This window comes from Panulirus ornatus, chromosome 61, assembly GCF_036320965.1.
Source record: "Panulirus ornatus isolate Po-2019 chromosome 61, ASM3632096v1, whole genome shotgun sequence".
NCBI classification, from domain to species: Eukaryota; Metazoa; Arthropoda; class Malacostraca; order Decapoda; family Palinuridae; genus Panulirus; species Panulirus ornatus.
Window position 1 is genome coordinate 11699531 of NC_092284.1, and position 27636 is coordinate 11727166.

At 41.0% G+C, this 27636-nt stretch overlaps 1 protein-coding gene and 2 long non-coding RNA genes across 6 annotated transcripts in view; 2 read left to right on the forward strand and 1 right to left on the reverse strand.

Annotated features, from left to right (window-relative positions):
- LOC139767399 (uncharacterized) overlaps positions 1-10109 on the forward strand; it is a 481123-nt gene extending 471014 nt beyond the window's left edge. For 2 of the 3 annotated variants that reach the window (XR_011717117.1, XR_011717116.1), the window contains exon 3: positions 9831-10109. This is a non-coding gene — a long non-coding RNA (uncharacterized lncRNA). The remainder of the gene's footprint in view (positions 1-9830) is intronic. The other variant, XR_011717115.1, reaches the window with a different exon arrangement.
- The window catches only part of LOC139767396 (uncharacterized), an 800841-nt gene that overhangs the window by 664417 nt on the left and 108788 nt on the right, over positions 1-27636 (reverse strand). The gene's annotated exons all lie outside the window — the stretch shown is intronic.
- LOC139767403 (uncharacterized) lies at positions 12489-26283 on the forward strand. The gene is made up of 3 exons (XR_011717125.1): positions 12489-13901; positions 14871-15029; positions 26134-26283. It is a non-coding gene; the product is annotated as an uncharacterized lncRNA (long non-coding RNA).

The following is a 27636-nucleotide window of genomic DNA, read 5'->3' on the forward strand; positions in this document are numbered from 1 at the left end:
TTTTTTCCTTAAATTTTTTATTCCCCACCCCCAATTTTCCCTTTCCCCTTGGTCCCCCAAAATGATTAAAATAAGCTTTTTAAAAGTTTTTTTCCTTTTTAAAAGCCTTAGCCCCCGAATTGCCTTTTTCGGGGGCCCAAAAGGGATTTAAAAAAATAAACCCTTTTTTTTTCTTTTTTTTTTTGGATGCCACCTGCATTTTTAAAATTTGGGGACCCCTAAACGGTCTTTAATAAAATTTTTTAATTTTCCCCTTTTCCCCTTTAAAGCCACTAATTCCTTAAAGGGGCCTTTTTAAGACCCAAAGGGGGTTTAGATAATCCCTTAATTTTCTCTAAATTTTTGATTGCCCCCCGCAATTCCCTTGACTTTTGGGATCCCAAATGGCATTAAGGGAAATTTCAAAAGTTTCTTTCCCTTTTGGTGCCTCTTGCCCTTAAAATTTTCCTTGGGGCGCCCAAAAGGGGGTTTAAATAAACTTTAAAATTTCTTTTTATTTTTTGGGTCCACCGCAAAAGTATTGACTTTTGGCACCCCAAAGGTTTTTTAATAAACTTTTAATTTGTTTTTTCCCCCCAATGCCCCTATTCCCCGTAAAATTTTTTAAAACGCCAAAGGGGGTTTTGATTAATCCCTTTAAATTTTTTTAATTTTTCGAGGTCCAGCAAATTTTCTTGCCCTTTTCATCCCCCAAAATGGCATTTAAAAAAGTTTCCAAATGTTTCTTTCCCTTTTGAGCCTCTATGCCCCGTAATCCTTTCGGCGCCAAAGGGGGTTTAAAATAAACCTTTAATTTGTTTTTTATTTTTGGGGGCCCCCGCCAAAAGTATTGGACTTTTGGGACCCCAAAGGGTATTTTTTGTAAACTTTTAATAGGGGCTTTCCTTTTGACCAAATTCCCCTTAAAGGGGCCTTTGAAGACCCCAAAGGGATTTAGATTAAACCTTCAATTTTCCCTAAATTTTTTGATGTCTCCACGCAATTCCTGCCCTTTGGCACCCCAAAGTGGATTAAAAAGCTTTTCAAATTTTCTTTCCCTTTTTTGCCTTTTATGCCCCTGTAAATTTCCTTTTTGGGGGCCAAAGGGGGTTTAAAAATAAAACTTTAAAATTGTTTTTTTTTTGGGGCCCCTAGCAAAGGTATTACTTTGGCACCCCAAAGTTTTAATAAACTTTAATTTGCCCTTTTCCCCTTAGATGCCACTATTCCCCCGTAAAGGCCCTTTTAAGACGCCAAAGGGGATTAGATAAACCTTTTAATTTTTCCCCTAAATTTTTGGTGCTCCCCCAAATTCCTTGCCCCTTGATCCCCAAAGTGGATTAAAGTAACTTTTTCCCAAATTTTTCTTTCCCCTTTTTATGCCTTATGCCCCCGAAAATTCCTTTTTGGGGGGGCCCCAAAGGGGGGTTTTAAAATAAACTTTAATTTGTCTTTTTTTTTTGGATGCCACCATGCAAAGTATTGGACTTTGGCACCCCCAAAAGGGTTTTAAGTAAACTTTAATTTGGGTCTTTCCCTTTAGATGCCACTATTCCCCTGTAAAGGCCTTTGAAGACGCCAAAGGGATTTAGATTAATCCTTCAATTTTCCTCTAAATTTTTGGATGCCTCCCCGCAATTCTCTTGACCTTTGGCATCCCAAAGTGGCATTAAAATAAGCTTTGCAAATGTTTCCTTTTCCCTTTTGATGCCTCTATCCCCTGTAATTGCCTTTGGCGGGGCCCCAAAAGGGGGTTTAAAATAAACCTTTAATTTGTCTTTTTATTTTGGATGCCACCTTTCAAGTGTATTGGACTTTGGCACCCTAAACGGTTTTTAAGTAAAATTTTAATTTTTCCTTCCCTTCAATGCCACTATCCCCGTAAAGGCCTTTGAAGACGCCAAAGGGGAATTTAGATTATCCTTCAATTTTCCTCTAAATTTTGGATGCCTCCACGCACATTCTCTTGCACTTTGGCATCCCAAAGTGGCATTAAAGTAACTTTCAAATGTTTCTTTCCCTTTGATGCCTCTATGCCCTGTAATTGCCTTTGGCGGCGCCAAAGGGGATTTAAAATAAACTTTAATTTGTCTTTTATTTTTGGATGCCACCATGCAAGGTATTGGACTTTGGCACCCCTAAAGGTCTTTTAAGTAAACTTTTAATTGTCTCTTTCCTTTCAGATGCCACTATTCCCCTGTAAAGGCCTTTGAAGACGCCAAAGGGGATTAGATTAATCCTTCAATTTTCCTCTAAATTTTTCGATGTCGTCCATGCAATTCTCTTGCCTTGGCATCCCCAAAGTGGTCATTAAAGTAAGCTTTTCAAATGTATTCTTTCCCTTTTGATTGCCTCTATGCCCCTGTAATTGCCTTTGGCGGCGCCAAAGGGGATTTAAATAAACCTTTAATTTTGTCTTTTTATTTTTGGATGCCACCATGCAACTGTATTGGACTTTGGCACCACCCAAAGGTTTTTAATAAACTTTTAATTGTCCTTCCCTTCAGATGCCACTATTCCCCTGTAAAGGCCTTTGAAGACGCCAAAGGGGATTTAGATTAATCCTTCAATTTTCCTCTAAATTTTTGGATGCTCCACGCAATCTCTTGCCCTTTGGCATCCCCAAAGGTATTAAAGTAAGCTTTCAAATGTTTCTTTCCCTTTTGATGCCTCTATGCCCCTGTAATTGCCTTTTGGGCGCCAAAGGGATTTAAAATAAACTTTAATTTGTCTTTTTATTTTTGGATGCCACCATGCAATGTATTGGACTTTGGGACCCCCAAAGGGTATTTAAGTAAACTTTTAATTAGGTCTTTCCCTTAGATCCACTATTCCCCTGTAAAGGCCTTTGAAGACGCCAAAGGGGATTTAATTAACCTTCAATTTTCCTCTAAATTTTTGGATGCCTCACCGCAATTCTCTTGCCTTTGGCATCCCCAAAGTGGCATTAAAGTAAGCTTTGCAAATGTTTCCCCTTTTCCCCTTTTTATGCCTCTATGCCCCTGTAATTGCCTTTGGCGGCTCCAAGGGGATTTAAACTAAACCTTTCATTTGTCTTTTTAATTTTGGATGCCACCGTGGCAGGTTATTGGACTTTGGCACCCCTAAAGGTCTTTAGTTAAAAACTTTTAATTTTATCTCTTCACTTCAGATGCCACTTTCCCCCTGCAAAGCCTTTGAAAGGGCGCCAAAGGGATTTAGATTAATCCTTCAATTTTCCTCTAAGATTTTGGATGCCTCCACGCAATTCCCTTACACTTTGGCATCCCCAAAGTGGCATTAAGGTAAGCTTGTACAAATGTTTCTTTCCTTTTGGTGCCTCTGTGCCCCTGTAATTGCTTTTGGTGGCGCCAAAGGGGATTTAAAATAAAGCTTTAATTTGTCTTTTTATTTTTGGATGCCACCATGCAAAGGTATTAGTCTTTGGCACCCCTAAACGGTCTTTTAAGTAAACTTTTAATTTGTCTCTTTCCCTTCAGATGCCACTATTCCCCTGTAAAGGCCTTTGAAGAGCCAAAGGTGATTTAGATTAATCCTTCAATTTTCCTCTAAATTTTTGATGCCTCACCGCAATTCTCTTGACCTTTGGCATCCCCAAAGTGGCATTAAGTAAGCTTTGCAAATGTTTCCCTTCCCTTTGAAAGCCTCTATTCCCCTGTAATTGCCTTTTGGGGGGCTCCAAAGGGGATTTAAATAAACCTTTCATTTTTCTTTTTTTTTTTGGATGCCACCTTTCAGTGTATTGGACTTTGGCACCCCTAAACGGTCTTTTATGTAAAATTTTAATTTATCTCTTTTCCTTCAGATGCCACCATCCCTGAAAGGCCTTTGAAACGCCAAAGGGGATTTTTTGATTAATCCTTCAATTTTCCTCTAGATTTTGGATGCCTCCACGCAATTTCCCCTTTCACTTTGGCATTCCCCAAAGTGGGATTAAGGTAAGCTTTGCAAATGTTTCTTTCCCTTTTGGTGCCCTTGCCTGTAATTGCCTGGTGGCGCCAAAGGGGATTTTAAAATAAAGCTTTATTTGTCTTTTTATTTTTTGGGTTCCACCTATGCAAAGGTATTGGACTTTGGCACCCCTAAATGGTCTTTTAAGAAACTTTTAATTTTCTCTTTCCTTCAGATGCCCTATTTCCCCCGTAAAGGCCTTTGAAGACGCCAAGGGGGTTAGATAAAACCTCAATTTTCCTCTCAAATTTTTTCGATGCGTCCAGCAATTCTCTTCCCTTTGCATCCCCAAAGTGGATTAAAGGAAGCTTTCAAATTTTCTTTCCCTTTTGATGCCTCTATGCCCCTGTAATTGCCTTTGGCGGCGCCAAAGGTGGATTTAAAAAACCTTTAATTTGTCTTTTTATTTTTGGATGCCACCATGCAACTGTATTGGACTTTGGCACCCCCAAAAGGGTATTTTTAAGTAACTTTTAAAATTTGGGTCTTTCCCTTTAGATGCCACTATTCCCCGTAAAGGCCTTTGAAGACGCCAAAGGGGATTTAGATTAATCCTTCAATTTTCCTCTAAATTTTTGGGTAACCTCTATCCTTAATTTCTCTTGACCTTTGGCATCCCTAAAGTGGCATTAAAGTAAGCTTTCCAAATGTTTCTTTCCCTTTTGATGCCTCTATGCCCTGTAATTGCCTTTGGCGGCGCCAAAGGGGATTTAAAATAAACCTTTAATTTGTCTTTTTATTTTTGGATGCCACCATGCAACTGTATTGGACTTTGGCACCCCCAAAGGGTATTTTAAGTAAACTTTTAATTAGGGTCTTTCCCTTTAGATGCCACTATTCCCCTGTAAAGGCCTTTGAAGACGCCAAAGGGGATTTAGATTAATCCTTCAATTTTCCTCTAAATTTTTGGATCTCACCGCAATTCTCTTGACCTTTGGCATCCCCAAAGTGGCATTAAAGTAAGCTTTGCAAATGTTTCTTTCCCTTTTGATCCTCTATGCCCCTGTAATGCCTTTGGCGGCTTCAAAGGGGATTTAATCTAAAACCTTTCATTTGTCTTTTTACTTTTGGATGCCACCTGCAAGCTGTATTGGACTTTGGCACCCCTAAAGGTTTTTATATAAAATTTTAATTAGTCTTTCCCTTCAGATGCCACTACTTCCCCTGTAAAGGCCTTTGAAGACGCCAAAGGGGATTTAAATTAATCCTTCAATTTTCCTCTAGATTTTTGGATGCTCACGCAATTCTCTTGCCTTTGGCATCCCAAAGTGGATTAAAGTAAGCTTTCAAATGTTTCTTTCCTTTTGATGCCTCTATGCCCCTGTAATTGCCTTTGGGCGGGCGCCAAAGGGATTTAAATAAATCTTTAATTTTTTTTTTTTTGGATGCACTCACAAAGGATTGACTTTGGCACCTAAACGTTTTAAGTAAACTTTTTAATGTCCTTTCCCTTAGATGCCATTTCCCCTGTAAAGGCCTTTGAAGACGCCAAAGGATTTTAGATTAATCTTCAATTTTCCTCAATTTTGATTCTCAGCAATTCCCTTGCTTTGGCATCCCAAAGTGGTTTAAAGTAGCTTTCCATGTTTCTTTCCCTTTTGATGCCTTATGCCCTGTAATTGCCTTTGGTGCGCCAAAGGGGATTTAAATAACCTTAATTGTCTTTTTATTTTTGGATGCCACCGTCATGTATTGGATTTGGTACCCAAGTTTCTTTAAGTCAACTTTAATGCTCTTTCCCTAGAGGCACTAATTCCCTGTAAAGGCCTTTGAAACGCAAAGGGATTTAGTAATCCTTCATTTTGCTCTAAGGTTTTAGATGCTCCAAATTTCTTCCCTTTTGGCTCCCAAATGGCATTAAGTAAGCTTTCAATGTTTCTTCCTTGCTTCCTATTGCCTTGGGCGCAAGGATTAAAAATTAATTGTTTTTTTTTTGACCTAGATGACTTGGACCAAGTTTTAATAATTATTCTTCCTTAGTCACTATTCCTTAGCTTAGACCCAAGGTTATAATCTCATTCTCAATTTTGGTCGCATTCCTCTTGCCCAAGGATAGTAGCTTCATTTTCCTTTCTTGCCGTAATTGCTTGCGGCGCCAAAGGGGATTTAAATAAACTTTAATTTGTCTTTTTATTTTGGATGAAGTTGCTTTGCACCAAGTTTAGTAAACTTTATTGTCTTTCCTATCTATTCCCTGTAAAGGCCTTTGAAGACGCAAGGATTAGATTATCTCAATTTTCTCTAATTTGTGCCTCACGCAATTTTTGCTTTGATCCAAGTGCATAAAGTAATTTAAAGTTCTTTCCTTGAGCCTCTCCTATGCTTTGCGGCAAAGGGGATTAATAAATTAATTCTTTTTTTGGATGCAGTATTGACTTGGCCAAAGTTATAAATTTATTTCCCTTAAGCCTATCCTAAGGCCTTTGAGCGCAAGGGTTAGATAACTTAATTCTTAAATTGGGCTCCGCATCTTGCTTTGCATCAAGTGGATAAGTAAGCTTTAGTTTCTTCTTGTGCCTCATGCCTGTAATTGCTTTGGCGCAAAGGTAAAAACTATTTTTTTTTTGGACTTTGGCGGCGCCAAAGGGGATTTTAAATAAACCTTTAATTTGTCTTTTTATTTTTTGGATGCCACCATGCAACTGTATTGGACTTTGGCACCCCCAAAGGTATTTTAAGTAAACTTTTAATTAGGTCTTTCCCTTAGATGCCACTATTCCCCTGTAAAGGCCTTTGAAGACGCCAAAGGGGATTTAGATTAATCCTTCATTTTCCTCTAATTTGGATGCTCCGCAATTCCTTGCCTTTGGCATCCCAAAGTGCATTAAGTAAGCTTTCAAATGTTTCTTTCCCTTTGATGCCTCTATGCCCTGTAATTGCCTTTGGCGGCGCCAAAGGGGATTTAAAATAAACCTTTAATTTTCTTTTTATTTTTGGATGCCACCATGCAACTGTATTGGACTTTGGCACCCCAAAGGGTATTTTAAGTAAACTTTTAATTGTGGTCTTTCCCTTTAGATGCCACTATTCCCTGTAAAGGCCTTTGAAGACGCCAAAGGGGATTTAGATTAATCCTTCAATTTTCCTCTAATATTTTGGATTCCTCCACGCAATTCCCTTGCACTTTGACATCCCCAAAGTGGCATTAAGGTAAGCTTTGCAAATGTTTCTTTCCCTTTTGGTGCCTCTATGCCCCTGTAATTGCCTTTGGTGGCGCCAAAGGGGATTTAAACTAAACCTTTAATTTGTCTTTTCATTTTTGGATGCCACCATGCAAAGGTATTGGACTTTGGCACCCCTAAACGGTGTTTTAAGTAAACTTTTAATTTGTTTCTTTCCCTTCAGATGCCACTATTCCCCTGTAAAGGCCTTTGAAGACGCTAAAGGTGAGTTAGATTAATCCTTCAATTTTCCTCTAAATTTTTCGATGCGTCCATGCAATTCACTTGCCCTTTAGCATCCCTAAAGTGGCATTAAAGTAAGCTTTCCAAATGTGTCTTTCCCTTTTGATGCCTCTATGCCCCTGTAATTGCCTTTGGCGGCGCCTAAGGGGATTTAAAATAAACCTTTAATTTGTCTTTTTATTTTTGGATGCCACCATGTAACTGTATTGGACTTTGGCACCCCCAAAGGGTATTTTAAGTAAACTTTTAATTAGGTCTTTCTCTTTAGATGCCACTATTTCCCTGTAAAGTCCTTTGAAGACGCCAAAAAAGATTTAGATTGATCCTTCAATTTTCCTCTAAATTTTTGGATGTCTCCACGCAATTCTCTTGCCCTTTGGCATCCCCAAAGTGGTATTAAAGTAAGCTTTTGAAATGTTTCTTTCCCTTTTGATGCCTCTATGCCCCTGTAATTGCCTTTGGCGGCGCGAAAGGGGATTTAAACTAAATCTATAATTTGTCTTTTTATTTTTGGATGCCACCATGCAAAGGTATTTGACTTTGGCACCCCTAAACGGTCTTTTAAGTAAACTTTTAATTTGTCTCTTTCCCTTCAGATGCCTTTGAAGACGCCAAAGGGGATTTAGATTAATCCTTCAATTTTCCTCTAAATTTTTCGATGCGTCCACGCAATTCTCTTGTCCTTTGGCATCCCCAAAGTGGTATTAAAGTAAGCTTTGCAAATGTTTCTTTCCCTTTTGATGCCTCTATGCCTCTGTAATTGCCTTTGGCGGCTCCAAAGGGGATTTAAACTAAACCTTTCATTTGTCTTTTTACTTTTGGATGCCACCGTGCAGGTGTATTGGACTTTGGTACCCCTAAACGGTCTTTTATATAAAATTTTAATTTATCACTTTCCCTTCAGATGCCACTACTCCCCTGTAAAGGCCTTTGAAGACGCCAAATGGGATTTAGATTAATCCTTCAACTTTCCTCTAAGATTTTGGATGCCTCCACGCAATTCCCTTGGACTTTGGCATCCCCAAAGTGGCATTAAGGTAAGATTTGCAAATGTTTCTTTCCCTTTTGGTGCCTCTATGCCCCTGTAATTGCCTTTGGTGGCGCCAAAGGGGATTTAAACTAAAGCTTTAATATGTCTTTAATTTAATTTGTTGACCGGTGAATATCAAGACGTTTCCTAATTTCAGAGTCGCTGTAGCCCTCATTATGAAGCTGTAGAATAGCTTCACGTGTCTCTTGTGAGGTCTCCATGGTAAAATTAGATATACCACAAAAACAACCTTTCGACATTGGCTCGCAGTGAACTATACCCGCGCTGTTTCATTGTTTCAAAAATATATCGCATGTCTCATTACATTTCCTGCATGGACAAGAAATGGCGGTGTAAGATAACCTTTATGGACTGCCACGAACCCAGATGTGCTATAGAATAACACAATATCAATAGTAAAAAGTATTCTTCCCAAATTACACCTATACAATATGAAGCTATTGTGTTTACCTCGCATCACATTGAGATATGCTGCAGCTACCACATACGGGGGTTGCCGCATATAGCTGTGTGTGTCTCACAGCTATATTACACACACCAATTCAAAAGTTCGTACTGCCTTGTATGATGTAATTTTATTGTTAATGATATAATGCCGCTCTTGTGGCACGTAACTTCCATGGGTCTAGCATAGGACTCTGGAAACCTGTGGCATCCAGGCACGTATACCAACCCTACCGGCATGGTACAACAGGTAGGTCTGTGATCATTACAGACGTCTTCAGACCCCCTCTGCGCGATAGTTTTTTTTGTTGTGTGTACGCTAGGGTCGGCTGGCCAGGGAGCGGCAGCTTGTCTACTGGATCACTGAGGTAGGCTAGGGTCGGCTGGCCAGGGAGCGGCAGCTTGTCTACTGGATCACTGAGGTAGGCTAGGGTCGGCTGGCCAGGGAGCGGCAGCTTGTCTACTGGATCGCACTGAGGTATGTTAGGGTCGGGTGGCCAGGGAGCGGCAGCTTGTCTACTGGATCGCGCGATGAGGTAGGCTAAGGAGAACCGGAGTGACGAGAGGCTGGTGCTCAGAGGTCGCATGATCACTCTCCTTGATAATGTTTTGTCCATACGGGTGGTGGAGAGCAGTAACCTTAACAACTTAATGGAAGTTATGAGTGTCCGTGAAAAGGAGTGGGGGAAATGGCAGCAATAATGAAGGCTGCATAGAGAATGAGGTCCCTGCATCCGAGTTTATTAGCAGCCAAATACTTCGGGTGACTATATTTGATTATGGCTAAAACTTGATAACAATGAAGTAGGCAATATATCTGGAAATATTATCATCATTACTGTAACCACAATTTCATGCTAAAGATATTATGTAGATTATGTAAAAGTTGTTAAATTAGGCTTATAACTATCTAAACTTGATAATTGAAATTGAAATGTTCAATTTAGGCAACCGATTGTATCCATTCCCTGTGAACATGGTTGTGTTTTATTATATGGCAGAGAGAACAGGAGCTGCAAAGGTGACCTCCCTCCAGCGAACGTGATGGGCATAAGACGTCTCCCCGTTGAGCGACAGGCGAATATTGCACGAGAAAGGAACACACCACAGAACTCCAGCGAGGAATGAACGCCTGAGGGAACAGCACACATCCCGAGCGAAACTCAGATTCTGGTCTGAAGCAGTGTTCACGGAGGTGATGCGTGTGTCTCCAACTCTCATGGCAAGGTTCACTGCTGGAGGAGGAACTGTACCAGGCAGGAAGTTAATGATTTGTTGCTGTTAAAAATTTAGAACGTCGTATTTATGGTAATAAAAAATTCATGCGGATACCCAAATGTTAATCATATACTGTTTATACAGCACAAATGATATAAATCCTGCCGAACCAGTACAATAAACGTTAAAATCATACAATGTTCCACAGGCACAAATGACCGAGCCAACATGAGCGAGGAGGCCCGTACATGTCACTTTATCTACTGCATCTAGAGGAAAGTGATATTGCATGGCCTGGGTTACGTTTTCCACATTGGAGGTCGCTTTACTGCAACCACTGTCGCAGTAACTGCTGAAGGAACGTTTCTTGCCGTCTCTGCGGGAGAGGGGTTTACCTCTCCCTGCCGGGAGTGTCATTTCTATTAGCGACAGGTTCCCCGTCCACACTGCTCGTGTTGTTGAACGCTGGTCCCTAGGAACAAGACACCCTACAGCTCCTGGACTAGGCCAGCAAATGAGTGGACCTGATTGTCATTGAACATATTTGGGCAGAAATGGCGTGCACCTGGCCACCAGGAGACGAGAAGTGTAGCCATCAACTACTGAACCACGTCCACGCCCTTCGGGAACTCTGCAGGCTGGACAGGGTATTGAATTGTACCTAAAAGTTGGGTTTTATTTTTCTCTAGAAATTGATAAGTTTATTATTGCTTAATATACATTAGTGTCGATAATAAGCAGAGGACAATGTTTACTAATATGATATGTAGAGGAAAATATATCTATGTGATTTATTCATGCTGTTATGGAGGGTTATCCATGCTCAGTTCTGAGTTAGTGGCGGCCACCAACATTTTTGTTTGTCTTTCCAGCTGTATGGAATAACTTACGAGTGATAACGATTACAATAGAATATTTGAACGGTTAATTGTGTTTGATTATATGTCTATTGTTTTTATGCTGCATCAAACGACGAACCTCCCACCAACACATGGCAACGCAGTAGTGTGATACGAACGAAGAGTCGTCAGTAAAGAGAAAGAAATCAATGATTTGAGTATCGGCCAACTTTACTGCTAACGAATGATGGAGTGTATCAATGTCCTTGCATACGGGAAGGACAATTCCATAGTGATTGGAGTATCCAAGCGAATATCATAATTGGGAAATCGTGTGGCATAATTGTAACCTATTTCCATAATATCAGCAGTGTTCAGTTAAGTATACACCTTGCTGCTCATATACTAAACCGTACAACAGCAGCACTTGGTTCAGTGGTTTGCATTAACCTCTTGCAGCCTTCTCCTACCTCCAGCTTGATAGATATTACACCCTCTCTAACTGAAATGTCTGAGGTACATTTTGATTGTTAGGATGATGAATGAGGATGAATGTCACTAGTCGACCATGGTAGAAGTTGATGGTATAAAGATAAGTAAGATCTACTTTCATCCACAGAGGATAATGACACTATGTATAGTTGTATACATATACCACAAATATCTATAGATAAACATTGCTCTTACCGTACCAAAAACACAAACGTTATATGAAGGAATTGGAAGCAAATATTTCAGTATGATGTTGAAATGCTCTAGCATATCAGGTTGTTATACTTTAAAAGAATTACCTTAATTCGTTAGACTTGATATTTATCATATATCAATGTACAATACACTGTTGAATTTTTCAAAGACTATAATGTATTACTGTTTGTGTATATCTTATAAGCATATTTATGACTGCTTGTGTTTGCATGTGACTTTCAGTATGCTTGCATGACAGACAATTATACGTTGATATCCTATTTTGCATTACTGCATGTATGTATGTATGCGAATACTTAGTCTATCACAAGGTGGACAAATATTTTGATATATATATTCATCAATACTGTATTGCACCAAATGAATATCACACGATCATTTGTTTCCTTTTATCAAAATATTTAAGAATGAGGTGAAATGTAAGGGTATTAGGAAAGTCTAAATTACGATGAATTGCCAGCACTAATCGAAGATAGGAAAACGGAAACAAAAAATATGTGTGGTTCTTGAGCCATGAACAAAATTCGGTGTCATTTAACAAAACGTCAAGTTTATATTTAGTTTTTCCCATTGCTAAAGCAAAAGATATCATTTATACCACACAAAGTAGAACAAAGGACTTTATTCCCTGCAGAAATTATGGCAGATTTGAATAGCTTGCAATTACCTTTAAGTTTCCCATTTTCTTTGGTAGTTAAGGTGTATATTTCCCGTTTTCTAATAGTTATCAGTCGACCTCCAGGTCAGGAAGGTCATTGATGGTTGGTTTGGGCATGTTGAAACGGTCAGGAAACTGGTTAGTGGTGATTTGCTGATAAGTCGACGAAACAGGTGGCGGAACTACTTAAAGCTGACGAAGTTCGATATTCATGTTGACGTTGTGGTCTCGATACCCATTGCCATGAATTTCTGCAGGGGAGTCATCTACTGCACTGATGTCATGGATATGTCAGAGGACGACATTGTGAAGGAACTACCAAACGAGGACGTTATCACTGCCAGGTTCATCACCAAATTTGTCAATGGCGAACGGCGTGGAACTCCCCTGTTTAACCTAACCTTCGGAAAAGCTCGGCTACCGGACAATATCTCTATTTGTTACATGCGATGTCAAGTTCATCCCTACATTCCGAATCCCTTACGTTGTTTTAAATGCCAGAAATTTGGCCACTCCTTAAAGTCTTGCACTCTTTCTGCTAAATGTGGGAGGGAGGTGTGCTGCGGAGGGTCATACCGCTGAGGAATGTACGGGTAATAGGATGTTGTGTGTTAACTGCGATGGCAGCCACCCAAGCTGGGACCAGGCCTGTCCCCGGTTCCAGTTTGAGAAGGACGTCTGTGCAGTCAAGACACAAAATAACATCTCATATGGCGAGGCTAGGAGGAGGGTTAATTAGTCTCGTGAGACCTCTAAACCTAATGAATCCTACGCGTCGGCTTTGAAATGTAAGTCGGTTATGCGAGCAATCTCGACGCAGACTCCTTGTGACACCCCGACCGTCAGTTCCAAACACCCAGCTCCATCTAACCCTACATCCACACCTAATCCTCCAACCACAGTCCATAACGAATCTTATGCCAATACCACATCCTCTTTCCGTCCTAAAGAAAAGAAAGAGAACAAAACTAATGTATCTTTAAACCTGACTAAACTTGGAATAAACTTGGCCATCTGTTTGATATATTGCTCCGGTTTCAATGCACTTGAAAATGACAGATTGGCTTGTTAATTACTTCACCGTAAAGTAGTTTTAGGAGACTTCAATGCTCATCATTATCAGTTGGGAAGTATCCGGGCAGACGCCAGGGGACACAAATGGTTAATATTATGATCAATGCTAACCTCACTCTTCCGAACGATGGTAGTGGAACTCGTGTAAATGACCAGACTGGCAATATCTCGGCAATTGATTTATCCTTGTCATCGCCAGATATACTTAATAAAGTATTACAAGAAAAACATATGTTTTAACATTGTCAATGTACTCTGGGACAACTCGAGTACAATTGACAAATTGATGGTCGTCCTCAGAGAAACAGAATTGTTCCTGATGATGTAAGGTGGTTCGTGGGTTGTTCTCTGTGGAGGGGTTGGCTTCGGTGTGAGGCTCCTCCTCCCACTTGGGCTGATCGCATGGTGGGTGGACATGTCCGCACATTAGACGGTCGACCTTGAGGGGAGGTGGTGATCCTCCGGGGCAGCTGCGCCATGAGGTTGAGCCGTTGGACTTCCGAATGAATTATCATCTATGTGCATGACGTGGTGGAGGACTATCTCTAGTCTGTCTTATCTCTTCGCACTCTTGGGTAAACTGCAACTGTGGCTGCTGTGCCGACTGAGCGGTGTTTGCCGCCACGTTGGCTCAATACACACAAAATTATTCATTCCATTATTTCTAATTATAATTTATCTTTATCATATCAGAATTATAATGCCTCTATTTTTTCTACTTTTCATCAGAATATGCATTTAGGGGTGACTTTAATCGCATATTAGATGGGGTTCCAGGCCCTAATGACCTTCCTCATAGGTCGATGGCCGTAAAAGCCAACAAACAACAAACGTAGTCCGCCTGCTTCGTGTTCTCCGCTTGGAGTTGATTGCTCCATAAAAAGAGGTTTTATTTATAGCCAGGTTAATGAGTCATGGGAGACCATTGGCTGTAAACACAGGTGAATGACTGGTCAACTATAGGTGAACATGGAGGTGGAGGTGTGGACAACTCTGTAGTTCCCACAGCAAGAAAATGTAGAATGAAGTAATTAGTCCGAAACTTTAGTTTCAGACTATATTATATTACTACATATAACAGCTTTTAATTGTTCACCGTCTTTTGGAACGTCTGACCCACCTTATAGGTTGATAGTTATATGGTTGTTTGCCTCAATTATTAGTTTAGCTCAACATGGGAATAATGACTACCTACGTTTTGTATTTGCAGTATACAAACAATAAGAGACCAGCTTTTTAATCTCCTTGTGCTGGTCAATGATAAACAATTGCGTCTTGTTTACCCTAATGTTTCGCAGAACAAGAATCGTAAGGATAACATTGCTAGTGAGAGACTTTTGTCCTCGCAGTTGACACCAATTTTAAGCATATATTTCAAGATGTATCATAATAACTTATGATGTTCCCATGACTTCAGATCTATCATGACCCACACATAAACACTGGTATATGTTGTGTACAAAATGTCGTTGTTTAACTTAATAGAAAAATATGCCTTAATGTATTCAAATTGAAATGGAAATTAAGACACCGTTCATTTCCAGAATTCCAGTCAAACAACGGGTTGGATATGATGACCTTCCGTCCACCGTCGAGGACCACGTCACCCTCAGTCGCCTGCTGACGTCGCAAGAGGGAGGGAGGAAGCCGTCATGAGAGCACTCAAGTATCTTGCCTCAAGGAGGGTGGTACCTCCTTCACGTGTAAGTTTGATAGGGGGGTAAACCTTCGTCGAGTCAGGGAGGGTGGTACCTCCTTCGTGTAAGTTTGATAAGGGGTTAAACCTTCGTCGAGTCGAGGCGTGAACCACCGACATAAGTAAGTGATTAACATGACGGTATGTGACAGACTGGGACCCTCCTTCCTGCTTGTCTCAGGATAGGGAGAGTTTGGCTCTTCACGGAGCGCTATGCTCTCAGGGTATTAGTAGCCGGGAGGCCATAGTTTTGTGTCAGGGAATGAGTTACCGTAGCAGCTCAGGCAGAGGGAGAAGGACGTAAACCCGAAGTGTGTCAGTCAGTAAGACATTGTTGTGTGTCGGGGAATGACTCGCTTGGATGATGTGTCAGGCGTCTTCGTCTGTCTTGGAGTGATCTGCTGCCGTGTATCAGGATGGGACGTGCCAATGCGCCAGGATATGAGGTGCAGACGCACGTCAGCTGGTGAGACGGTCGTTTGAAAGTGAGCGGCTTTGATGTTAGAGGACGAGTCGGTCGTTGTCCTTTGTCAGGGTTTAGGGAGGGAGGGAGGGAGGACCTCTCGTCGTGTGCCAAAGAACATTAGACCGTCGTAGTAAACTATCGCACATCGGGGCATAAGCCCACGACGTGTGGTCGATGCGATGCCACTGACGTCTGTCAGGGAGTGAGTAGCGTTCCTCCGCCGTCAGATAGGAAGCCGCCTTTATGTGTCAGGGAGTTAATGGGAATAGTGTGTCCTAGAGTGAGGTGGCCCGACGTGTGCTGTAGACAAAGCCAGAGAATCTGTCAGCGTGAGCAGCGTTTCTTTGCCACTCTTGTGTATTAGGAAGTGAGCAGCGGTTTTGTGTTGTCGCCACTGTAGTAGTGTGAGGGAGGAAGCCAGCCTTGTGTATCAGGGAGTTAGTCATGTATTGTGTCATGGTGTGAACTACCCACGTATGTTACAGAGGAAGCCACTGACGTGTTTTTTTTTTTTTTTTTTTTTTTTGCCTTTGAAGTGTGTGTGTCGGGCAGGAAGCCATCGTGACGGAGTTAGGCAATGTAGTGTATCTGGAGTGAGCTACCGACGTGTATCAGACACGAAGCCACCGACGTCTGTCAGGGAGTGAGCAGTGTTTTTAGTGTGTCAGGTAGGAAGCACATGCAGTTGCGTGTTAGAGAGAATCAAATTTGGTTTGCCATGAAGTGAGCTACAGACACACGTGTGCTAGACACGAAGCTCATCGATGACTGTTGGAAAGTGAGCAGAGTTTTTGAGTTCGTCGAAGAGACAAGAATGACTTAGGATAACCTGATCATGAAAGCAACAAAAATGACTCGGTGAGAATGACTTAGTCATAAATGGACAACCAGAATGACTTAGTCAGAATGACCTAGTAAGAATGACTTAGAAATGAAAGGGACAAGAAAGACTTAGAATGACTTAATCATGAATGGAGGACCAGAATGATTTAGTCAGATTCACTTAGTCATGAAAGAAACCAGAATGACATAGTCGGAAAGGCTAAGTCATGAAAGAGACCAGAATGACTTAGTCAGAATAACTTAGTCATAAATGGATGACCAGAATGACTTAGTAAGAATGACTTAGTCAGGAAAGAGACCAGAATGACTTAGTAAGAATGACTTAGTCATGAAAGACACCAGAATGACTTAGTCAGAATGACTTAGTCATGAATGGACGACCAGAATAACTTAGTCAGAATGATTTAGTCATGAAGGAGACCAGAATAAGTGAGTCAGAATGACTTACTCATGAAAGAGACCAGAATGACTTAGTCAGAATGACTTTGTCATGAATTGAGGACCAAAGTGACTTAGTCAGAATGACTTAGTCATGAAAGAGACCAGAATGACTTAGTCATGAAAGAGACCAGAACGATGTACTCATGAAAGAGACCAGAATGACTTAGTTAGAATGACTTAGTCATGTAAGCGATAAGAAATACTTAGTCAGAATGACTTAATTGTGAATGGAGGACCAGAATGATTTAGTCAGAATGAGTTTGTCATGAAAAAGACCAGAATGACTTAGTCGGAAAGGCTTAGACATGAAAGACACCAGAATGACTTAGTCAGAATCACTTAGACATGAAAGAGACCAGAATGACTTAGTCGGAATGACTTAGTTATGAAAGACACCAGAAGAACTTATTCATTATTGGAGTACCAGAAAGACTTAGTCAGAATGATTTAGTCATGGAAGAGACCAGAAAGATTTACTCATGAAAGAGACCAGAATGATTTAGTTTGAATGACTTCCTCACGAAAAAGACCAGAATGACTTAGTCAGAATGACTTAGTCATGAAAGAGACCAGAACGATTTACTCATGAAAGAGACCAGAATGACTTACTTAGAATGACTTATTCATCAAAGAGACCAGAATGACTTAGTCAGAATACCTTAGTCATGAAAAAGACAAGAATATCTTAGTCAAAATGACTTCGTTATTAAAAAGATCTGAATGACTTATTCAGAATGACTTAGTCATGAAAGAGACCAGAATAACTTACTCAGAATGACTTAGTCATGAAAGAGACCAGAATGACTTAGTCGGAATGACTTAGTCATGAAAGAGAGCAGAATGACTTATTCAGAATGATTTAGTCATGAAAGAGAGCAGAATGACTTGGTCATGAAAGACACCAGAATGAAATAGTAAGAATCATTTAGTCATGAAAGAGGCCAGAATGACATAGTTAGATGACTTAGTCATGAAAGAGACCAGAATGACTTAATGAGGATGACTTAGTCATGAAAGAGACCAGATTGACTTCGTCAAAATGACTTATTTATGAAAGAGACCAGAATTGACTTAGTCACATTGACTTAGTCATGAATGGAGGAACAGGATGACTGTCAGATTGACTTAGTCATGAAGGATATCAGAATGACCTAATCAGAATGAATTTGTCAAGAAAGAGACCATAAAGACTTAGTCAGATTGACTTAGTGAAGAAAGAGACAAGAATGATTTAGTAGGAATGACTACGTCATGTAAGAGACCAAAATAACTTAGTCAGATTGACTTAATCATAAAAGAGACCAGAATGACTTAGTCAGGATGACTTAATCATGAAAGATAACAGAATGACTTAGTCAGAATGAGTAATTCATGAAAGAGACCAGAATGACTTAGTCAGAATTATTTTGTCATGAGAGACCAGAATGATTTAGTCAGGATGACTGAGTCATGAAAGAGACCAGAGGACTCTGTCAGAATGACAGTCATGAAAAGACCAGATTGACTTATTCTGAATGACTTAGTCATGAATGGAGGTCCAGAATATCTGAGTCAAAATGACGTAGTCATGAAAGTGACCACAATGACTTATTTGGAATGACTTAGTCATGAATCTGACCAGAATCAGTTAATCAGATGACTTGTTATGAAAGAGACCAGAATGACTTACTCAGAATGACCTAGTTATGAAAAAAGACTAAATTGACTTATTCAGAATGACTTATTTATGATGGAGGACCAGAATGACTTAGACAGAATGACCTAGTCATGAAGGAGATCATAACGACTCAGTCGGAATGACTTACTCCTGAAACAGACCAGTATGACTTAGTCAGATGGCTTAATCATGAGAGAGACCTGAATGAATTAGTCAGTATGACCTACTCATGAAAGAGAGAAGAATCACTTAGTCAGGATCGGTTAGTCATGAAAGAGACCAAATTGACTTCTTCAGAATGATTTAATCATGAAAGAGACCAGAATGACATAGTCTGGATGACTTTGTCATGAAGGAGACCAGAATTACTTATTCAGAATGATTTAGTCATGAAAGAGACCAGAATGACTTCTTTCAGGATTACTTAAACATGAATAACACAAGAAAAACCTTGTCGGAATGACTTAGTAACGAAAGACACTAGAATGACTTATTCAGAATAACTTATTCATGGAAGAGACCAGAATGACTTATCGTGAATGATTTAGTTATGAAAGAGACCAGAATGACTTATTTCGAATCAGTCATGAAAGACAGAAGAATGACTTACTAATTAAAGATACCAAATTGAGCTAGTCAGATTGATTTAGTAATTAAAGAGACCAGAATGACTTAGGAGGAATGAATTATTCATGTAAGAGACCAAAATGACTTAGTCAGAATGATTTAATCATGAAAGAGACCAGAATTACTTATTCAGGATGTCTTAATCATGAAAGAGACCAAAACGACTTCGTCAGATTGACTTAGTCATGAAAGAGACCAGAATGACTTAGTCAGATTGATTTACTCATGAAAGACACAAAAATGACTTCGTCAGAATTACTTAGCCATGAAAAGACACCAAATGACTAAATGAAAATGATACTTAGTCATGAAAGAGAAAATGACTTATTCAATAGACTTAGTCATGAATGAGGAACAGAATGACTGTCTTGATGTCATGAATGAGACGAGAATGACTTAGTCAGAATGACTTAGTCATGAATGAAGAAGAAATGACTTAGTTAGAATTACTTATCATGAAGAAACCAGAATGACTATAGTCAGAATGATTTGTCAAGAAAAAACCAGAATGACTTAGTCAGAATGACTTAGTCAAGAAAGAGACGAGAATGACTTAGTAAGAATGACTTAGTCATGTAAGAGACCAAAATGACTTAGTCAGTATAACTTAATCATGAAAGAGACCAGAATGACTAAGTCAGGATGACTTAGTCATGAAAGACACCAGAATGACTTAGTATGGATGACTTATGAATGAGAGACCAGAATAACGTGGTCAGTATTACTTTAGTCATGAAAGAGACAGAATGATTTAGTCAGATTGACTTAGTCATGAAGAGACCAAAGACTTAGTCAGAATGACTTAGTCATGAAAAGAGACCAGAATGACTTAGTCAGAATGATCTTAGTCATGAAAGAGACAGAATGACTTAGTCAGATGACTTAGTCATGAAAGAGACCAGAATGACTTAGTCAGATGACTTAGTCATGAAAGAGACCAGAATGACTTAGTCAGATGACTTATCAGAAAAAGACCAGAATATAGTCAGAATGACTTAGTCATGAAAGAGACCAGAATGACTTAGTCAGAATGACTTAGTCATGAAAGAGACCAAATGACTTAGTCAGATATATTATCATGAAAGAGACAGAATGACTTAGTCAGATGACTTAGTCATGAAAGAGACCAGAATGACTTAGTAAGAATGACTTATTCATGTAAGAGACCAAAATGACTTAGTCAGTTAGTCTTAATCATGAAAATAGACCAGAATGACCTAGTCAACACGACTTAATCATGAAAGAGTCCAGAATGACTAAGTAAGGATGACTTACTCATGAAAGACACCAGAATGAATTAGTCAGAATGACTTATTCATGAAAGAGACCAGAATGACTTAGTCAGGATCATTTAGTGATGAAACAGACCAGAATGATTTAGTCAGATTGATTTAGTCATGAAAGCGACGAGAAAACTTAGTCAGATTGACTTTGTCATGAAAAAGACCAGATTGACTTATTCAGAATGACTTAGTTTTGAATGGAAGACCAGAATGACTTATTCAAAATGACTTAGTCATGAAGAGGACCAGAGTGACTTATTCGGCATGACTTAGTCATGAAAGATACCAGAATGAATTAGTCAGATGACATACTCATGAAAGAGACCAAAATGACTTAGTCTTTAATGATGTAATCATAAAGGAGATTAGAATGACTTAGAATGACTTGGTCATGAAAGAGACCAGAATGACTTATTCAGAATAACTTAGTCATGTAAGAGACCAGAATGGCTTAGTGTGAATGACTTACTTATGAAAAAGACCAGAATGACTTATTTAGAATCACTTAATCATGAAAGTCACCAGAATGACTTACTAATGAAAGGGACCAGAATGATTTAGTAATCAAATAGACCAGAATGACTTAGTAGGAATGACATAGTCATGTAAGAGATCAAAATGACTTTGTCAGAATGACTTAATAATGAGACACCAGAAAGACTTAATCAGGATGACTTAGTCATGAAAGAGACCAGAATGACTTCGTCAAAATGACTTATTCATGAAAGAGACCAGAATGACTTAGTCAGGATGACTTCCTCATGAGAGAGACCAGAATGACTAAGTCAGATTGACTTAGTCATGAATGGAGGAACAGATTGACTAAGTCAGTTTGACTTAGTCATGAAAGACACCAAAATGACTTAGTCAAAATGAGTTTGTCAAGAAAGAGACCATAATGACTTAATTAGGTTGACTTAGACAAAAAAAAGACCAGAATGACTTAGTAGGAATGACTAAGTCACGTAAAAGACCAAAATGATTTAGTCAGACTGACTTTATCATGAAAGAGACCAGAATGACTTTGTCAGGATTAGTTAATCATGAAAAAGACAAGCATAAGTTAGTGGGAATGACTTAGTCATGAGAGAGAATACAATGACTTATTCAGAATAACTTAGTCATGGAAGAGATCAGAATGACTTAGTGTGGATGACTTACTTATGAAAGAGATGAGAATGACTTATTTAGAATCACTTAATCATGAAAGACACAAAAATGACTTACTAATTATAGAGACCAGAATGAACTAGTCAGATTGATTTAGTAATTAAATAAACCAGAATGACTGAGTAGGACTGAGTAGTCCACTGTGGCTGGTGATCAAGGTGGCCACTTATTATTGTACTGAGGAGGAATGATACTGGTAGGAATATCTGGCGCTCTCACTCAGCAGGGGGCAGATGGCGGGGGCAGGTTTAGGAGAGAGAGAGAGAGAGAGAGAGAGAGAGAGAGAGAGAGAGAGAGAGAGAGAGAGAGAGAGAGAGAGAGAGAGAGAGAGAGAGAGAGTTGTGTGATATGTATGTGGATGACCACGTGATATGTACGCAAGTTGAGTGATATGTATGTGGATGACCACGTGATGTGTACGCACGTTGAGTGATATGTATATGGATGACCAAGTGATATGTATGTGGATGACCATGTGATATGTAGGGACGTTGTCTGATATGTATGTGGATGACATGATGGGTAACCAATATATTTTCTCTTTTTAACAGAGAAGTGTGAGGGGGAGGAGGAGAAGATGAGGCTCGACAGCTGAAGGTAAGTTATGAGAGAGAGTTGATAAGTGCATATAGGTTTACATATAGGAGTACATAGAGCTATACATATAGGTGTACATATAGTGTACCTATAGCTATACATATGGGTGTACCTATATTGTACATATAGCTATACATATAGGTGTACATATAGTGTACATATAACTATATATATAGGTGTACATATAGTGTACATATAGGCATACATATGGTGTAAGTTTTGTGTAGTGTCTTTGTGAAGACATGTATTTTGGAGACTTGTTTTTGTTGTCTTATTTACATCTTCCCAGGCCATTGTGGGATGTATGTAATGTTCTTGTTCTGTGTAGTGTCTGTGTGTGGACATGTATTTTGGAAGCTTCTGTTTGTAGTCTTATTTACATCTTCCCAAGCCATTGCGGAATGTATGTAATGTTCTTGTTTCTTGTTTTCCGTCTGGCGTGTTGCCGGAGAGATTGGAGTGTGGGGTGACAACCTTTACTTTGCTGGTCTTCTAAGTGGTCTGCCTATTTTTTTCTTTGTCTTTTAAGTCGTGTTGAGGTCAGACCACCTTGCTCGAACCTTGGGTCTGTGTGGCGCGTGTGCGTTGTTCAGGTCAGAACACCTTGCTCGAACCTTGGGGTCTGTGTGGCACGTGTGTGTCTCTCTCATTTATCTCCTTTCCCTCCACTATCTCTCTTGCTTTCCCTCTGATTCTATCTCTTTCTCTATCTCTCTCCCGTTTCCTGTATTCTGGGCACCTGTGATGGGAGGAGAATATGGTCCTGCTGGACTGCATATCTAATACAGAATGACATGTTTCATGGGGACAGTGACTGATCTTCTCCCCTCTCGTAGTGGTAGAGCATTGTCTTCCACCCTACCTGAGGAATAGCCCTACAAGTTGGGTCAAAATCCCTCCATTGGTCTGTGGACAAAATGTGACACAGAACAGAGACAAACAGCTGTGCTCCCCTTGCATTATGTCTTCCTCTTGAGGGTTAGTAGCTACACTTATCCCCAGGAAGGAAGGAAATAAAGAACTGACCTTCGTCTGAATCGTAGTTTATGTAACTTTAATGTACGTATCTGTCGCACAAACTGGAATATATGGGAGTGAACCCGCTCCTTATTTACTGTACGTTCTGAGGAGGGGGGGTCTTCTTCCCTTGTGGGAAGTGCAGAGTGCAGTCCCTTGGACTGGAGACTTCCGTGCGCCTCAGGATTTATCACGGGACAACTTGAGCCGTTGGTTTGACTTAGTTTAATTCGTTCTTGTACACAAGTTTTGAGGCGTTGAACATAATCACCTGCAGATCCGTCTCTTGAATGGGGGTGTCCTTAACACAAGTGGATGTGTTTACGACGACAGTGAGGAGGAAGAGGAGGAGGAGGAGGAAGAGGAGGAGGAGGAAGACGAGGAGGAAGAGGAGGAGGAGGAGGAGGAGTAATTGATATGGAGGAGGAGGATATGGAGGAGGAGGATATGGAGGAGGAGGAGGGCGTCCTTAACACAAGTGGATGTGTTTACGACGACAGTGAGGAGGAAGAGGAGGAGGAAGAGGAAGAGGAGGAGGAGGAGGAGGAGGAGGAGGAGTAGGAGGGTGTCCTTAACACAAGTGGATGTGTTTACGACGACAGTGAGGAGGAAGAGGAGGAGGAAGAGGAAGAGGAGGAGGAGGAGGAGGAGGAGGAGGAGGAGGAGGAGGAGGAGGGTGTCCTTAACACAAGGGGATTTGTCTGGGACGACAGTGAGGAGAAAGTGGAGGAGGAGGAAGAAGAGGAAGAGGAAGAGGAGGAAGAGGAAAAGGAGGAGAAGGAAGAGGAAGAGGAGGAGGAGGAGAAGGAAGAGGAGGAGGAGGAGGAGGAGGAGGGCGTCCTTAACACAAGTGGATTTGTTTGGGACGACAGTGAGGAGAAAGAGGAGGAGGAAGAAGAGGAAGAGGAAGAGGAGGAGGAGGAGGAGGAGGAGGAGGGCGTCCTTAACATAAGTGGATTTGTTTAGGACGACAAACGAGAAATGGAAAAGTTTGTGTCACGACTTCGGGAATGGGCTTCAAATTAAACCTTCAATTTCGCACTTTGGTTCTGGATGCTGCCAAGCCACTCTAATGGCCTTTGGTGCCGCCAAAGAGGATTTATATTATACCTTCAATTTTTCTCTTTTCTTCTGGATGTAATGGCCACTGTAATGGCTCTTGTTAGGGGCTGATTTTTGGATACCGCGACACCACTCTATTGGCCTTTGGTATCCCCATAGGAGGTTTAAAGTAAACCTTCAATTTGTCTCTTTCTCTTTGGATGCCGCTATGTCCCTGTAACGTTTTTTGGCGCCACCAAAGGGGCTTTCAATTAAACCATCAATTTCCCTCTTTAATTTTGGATGCTGCCAAGAGGGCATTTAAATAAATCCTTCAGTTACTCTCTTAATTTTTCGATGCCTCCACGCCACTCTGCTGGCCTTTGGCACCCACAAAGGGGCTTTAAAAAAAAACTTAACTTTCTTTCTCTTTGGATGCCGCTATGTCCCAGTAATGGCCTTTGGCGCCTCCAAAGGGGATTTAGATTAAACCTTTAATTTTTCTTTTTCTTTTCGGATGCCGCCGTGCCACCCTATTGGCCTTTGGCACCGCCAAAGGGGTTTTAAGTAAACCTTCAATTTGTCTCTTTCCCTTTAGATGCCGCTATTCCCCTGTAATTTCCCTCTTACATTTTTGGATGCCTCCACGCCACTCTGTTGGCCTCATTGGGTAGTATGTAGTGCAAAACGAACGTTACATAAAGGGTATGCAAGTCATTATGCCGGATTGAGACAAAGCTTATGTTCATTTCGATGTTCGGAACCGTGACTAGTGACTACGTTGTTGGCTCCTGCGTCTTTATTTGTTCGGTTGTGGTGGAGAGTTACGGTTGTGCGGTCCGGCAAGACTCATGGTGGAGCCGTCACCCAGGGAACTACAGAGGTAAGGCGCTGGTCACTGAGCCACTCAGGTGAGTGAGACTAGTGAGGGTTAGAAGGTTAGCAGGAGTGGCCACTGGCGACTGTCAACCTGATATTTAGCTTTCAGACGGTAAGTAGGTAGCTGCCAGCCAAGCTATATAGCTATCAGCCAACTAGGTAGCACCTACCTAGCTTTTAGCCAAGCTATGTAGCTGTCAACCAGTTAGGTAGCTCTTTGTTAGCTGTCAGCAAGCTAGGTACCTCCTGCCTAGCTTTTAGCCAAGCTATGTCGCTGTCAACCAGCTAGGTAGCTCTTTGCTAGCTGTCAGCCAAGCTATGTGGCTCTCAGCCAGCTAGGTAGCTCCTACATAGCTGTCTGCCCAGCTTGCTAGGTAGCTCCCAGCTAGCTTCGTGTTCTCGGCTAGGAGATGCGTGATATTTCTATAAACAAAAGGTTGTACTTGTAGCCAGGTTTGTGTGTCACATTTGTAATGGTTGTAATCAGTTGTTGAATGATTGATGAACTGTATTCATTTAGGTGTCCTGGGAAGAGTTGACGTTTCTTACTGTAGTTACCACAGGCCGAACATAGAAAATGTATGACGTCACTAGGCAGAGAATTTAGTGTATATCATTCGTTCAAATGACAGCTTGTGATTGGTCATCATGGAGCGTGTGACCAGCCATACAGGTTATTATAATTACGCAGTTGTTTGGGTAAATTACCAGTTTAGCTCACCATCGAAATTGCTAATATTGTTTAGGGTTTGCAATATACAAACAATAACAGACCAATGGGTAGCTTTTGATGCTCCTTGTGCTATTGGAAGAAAACGGAAGGATAGATTAACAGAAATGGATAGACTGCAATTGTTATTGAGAAATTTGATATCGTAATATGCATCTAATTTTAAGAATAATTTTCAAAAGTAGTAAAGTGAGAAGGTGTAATACATCCATGACTTAAAATCTCTTATTTCCAACACAGAAACGCTGGTAAATGTTAGATACAATATGGTTTAATTTAACTAAATATGATTAACAGATAGATATTCCTATATGAAATATTTCTATTAATGTAGGAAACCAGCAAGATGGTCATTTGCAGAGTTCCAGTGAAACTCCGGAGTTGGGAGTAGGTAGTTTCTAACTGCCCACAGACCAGTCAGCCTCCGTTGTTAGCTGGCGTCACCAGAGACAGTCAGCCAATATGACAGCACTCCGTCGGGAGGAAGGAGGAGAGACCCAACCACCCGCCCGCCCGCCGTTCGTCGCCTGTCAGGACACTTGCCCCTCCTTCATACGTCAGGGGGTCGAGGCGTGAGCTACCCACTTGTGTCAGGGAGCGGGGCGGGGCGGGTCGGGGCTGGGAGGGGCGTTGGTTATCAGGGAGTGATATGATCTTGAGGGAGGTTGTGTGAGAGGGAGCAAGTTACCGTGGACTCCCAGGGAGGGGAGAGGACCTCTGTAGGGAGTCAGGGAGTACAGCACCGAGCGTGTGGCGGTGGCTGACACACAGCTGTCAGTGAGGGATCGCGCCGGCATGTGTCAGGCGTCGTCGTCAGTCTTGGAGTGCGCTGACGTCCTGTGTCAGGAGGAGACGACCCAACATGCGCCAGGCTGTGAGGTGCTGACGTATGTCAGCTGGTGAGACATCATTGGAAAGAGCGACTTTGAAGCTGCGGATAGCTAGTCGTTCTTGCTTATCAGTGAGTGAGTCGTTCTTGCTTACCAGGCAGTGAGTCGTTCTTGCTTATCAGGAAGCGAGCCGATCTTGCTTATCAAGGAGTGAGCTTTAAATCAAACCACGAATTTGGCATTTTGTGTCTAGTCTAGGCTTGGATCGGCTGGCCAGGGAGCGGCAGCTTGTCTACTGGATCGCACTGAGGTAGGCTTGGATCGGCTGGCCAGGGAGCGGCAGCTTGTCTACTGGATCGCGCGCTGAGGTAGGCTAAGGTGAATCGGAGTGACGAGAGGTTGGTGCTCAGAGGTCGCATAATCACCCTCCTTGATAATGTTTTGTCCATACGGGTGGAGAGCAGTAACCTTAACAACTTAATGTAAGTTATGAGTGTCTGTGAAAAGGAGTGGAACATGGCAACAATAATGAAGGCTGTATAGAGAATGAGGTACCTGCATCAGAGTATATTAGCAGCCAAATACTTCGGGTGACTATATTTGGGTATGGCTAAGCTTTGATAACAATGAAGTAGGCATTATATCTGGAAATATTATAATCATTATTGTAACCACAATTTCATACTAAAGATGTTATGTAGATTATGCAACAGTTGTGAAATTAGGCTTATAACTATCTAAACATGATAATTGAAATTGAAATTTTCAATTAAGGCAACCGATTGTATCCATTCCCTGTGAACATGGTTGTGTTTTATTGTTGGCAGAGAGAACAGGAGCTGCAAAGGTAACCCCCTCCAGCGAACGTGATGGGCATAAGACGTCTTCCCGTTGAGCGACAGGCGAATATTGCACGACAAAGGAACACACCACAGAACTCCAGCGAGGAATGAACGCCTGAGGGAACAGCACACATCCCGAGCGAAACTCAGATTCTGGTCTGAAGCAGTGTTCACGGAGGTGATGTGTGTGT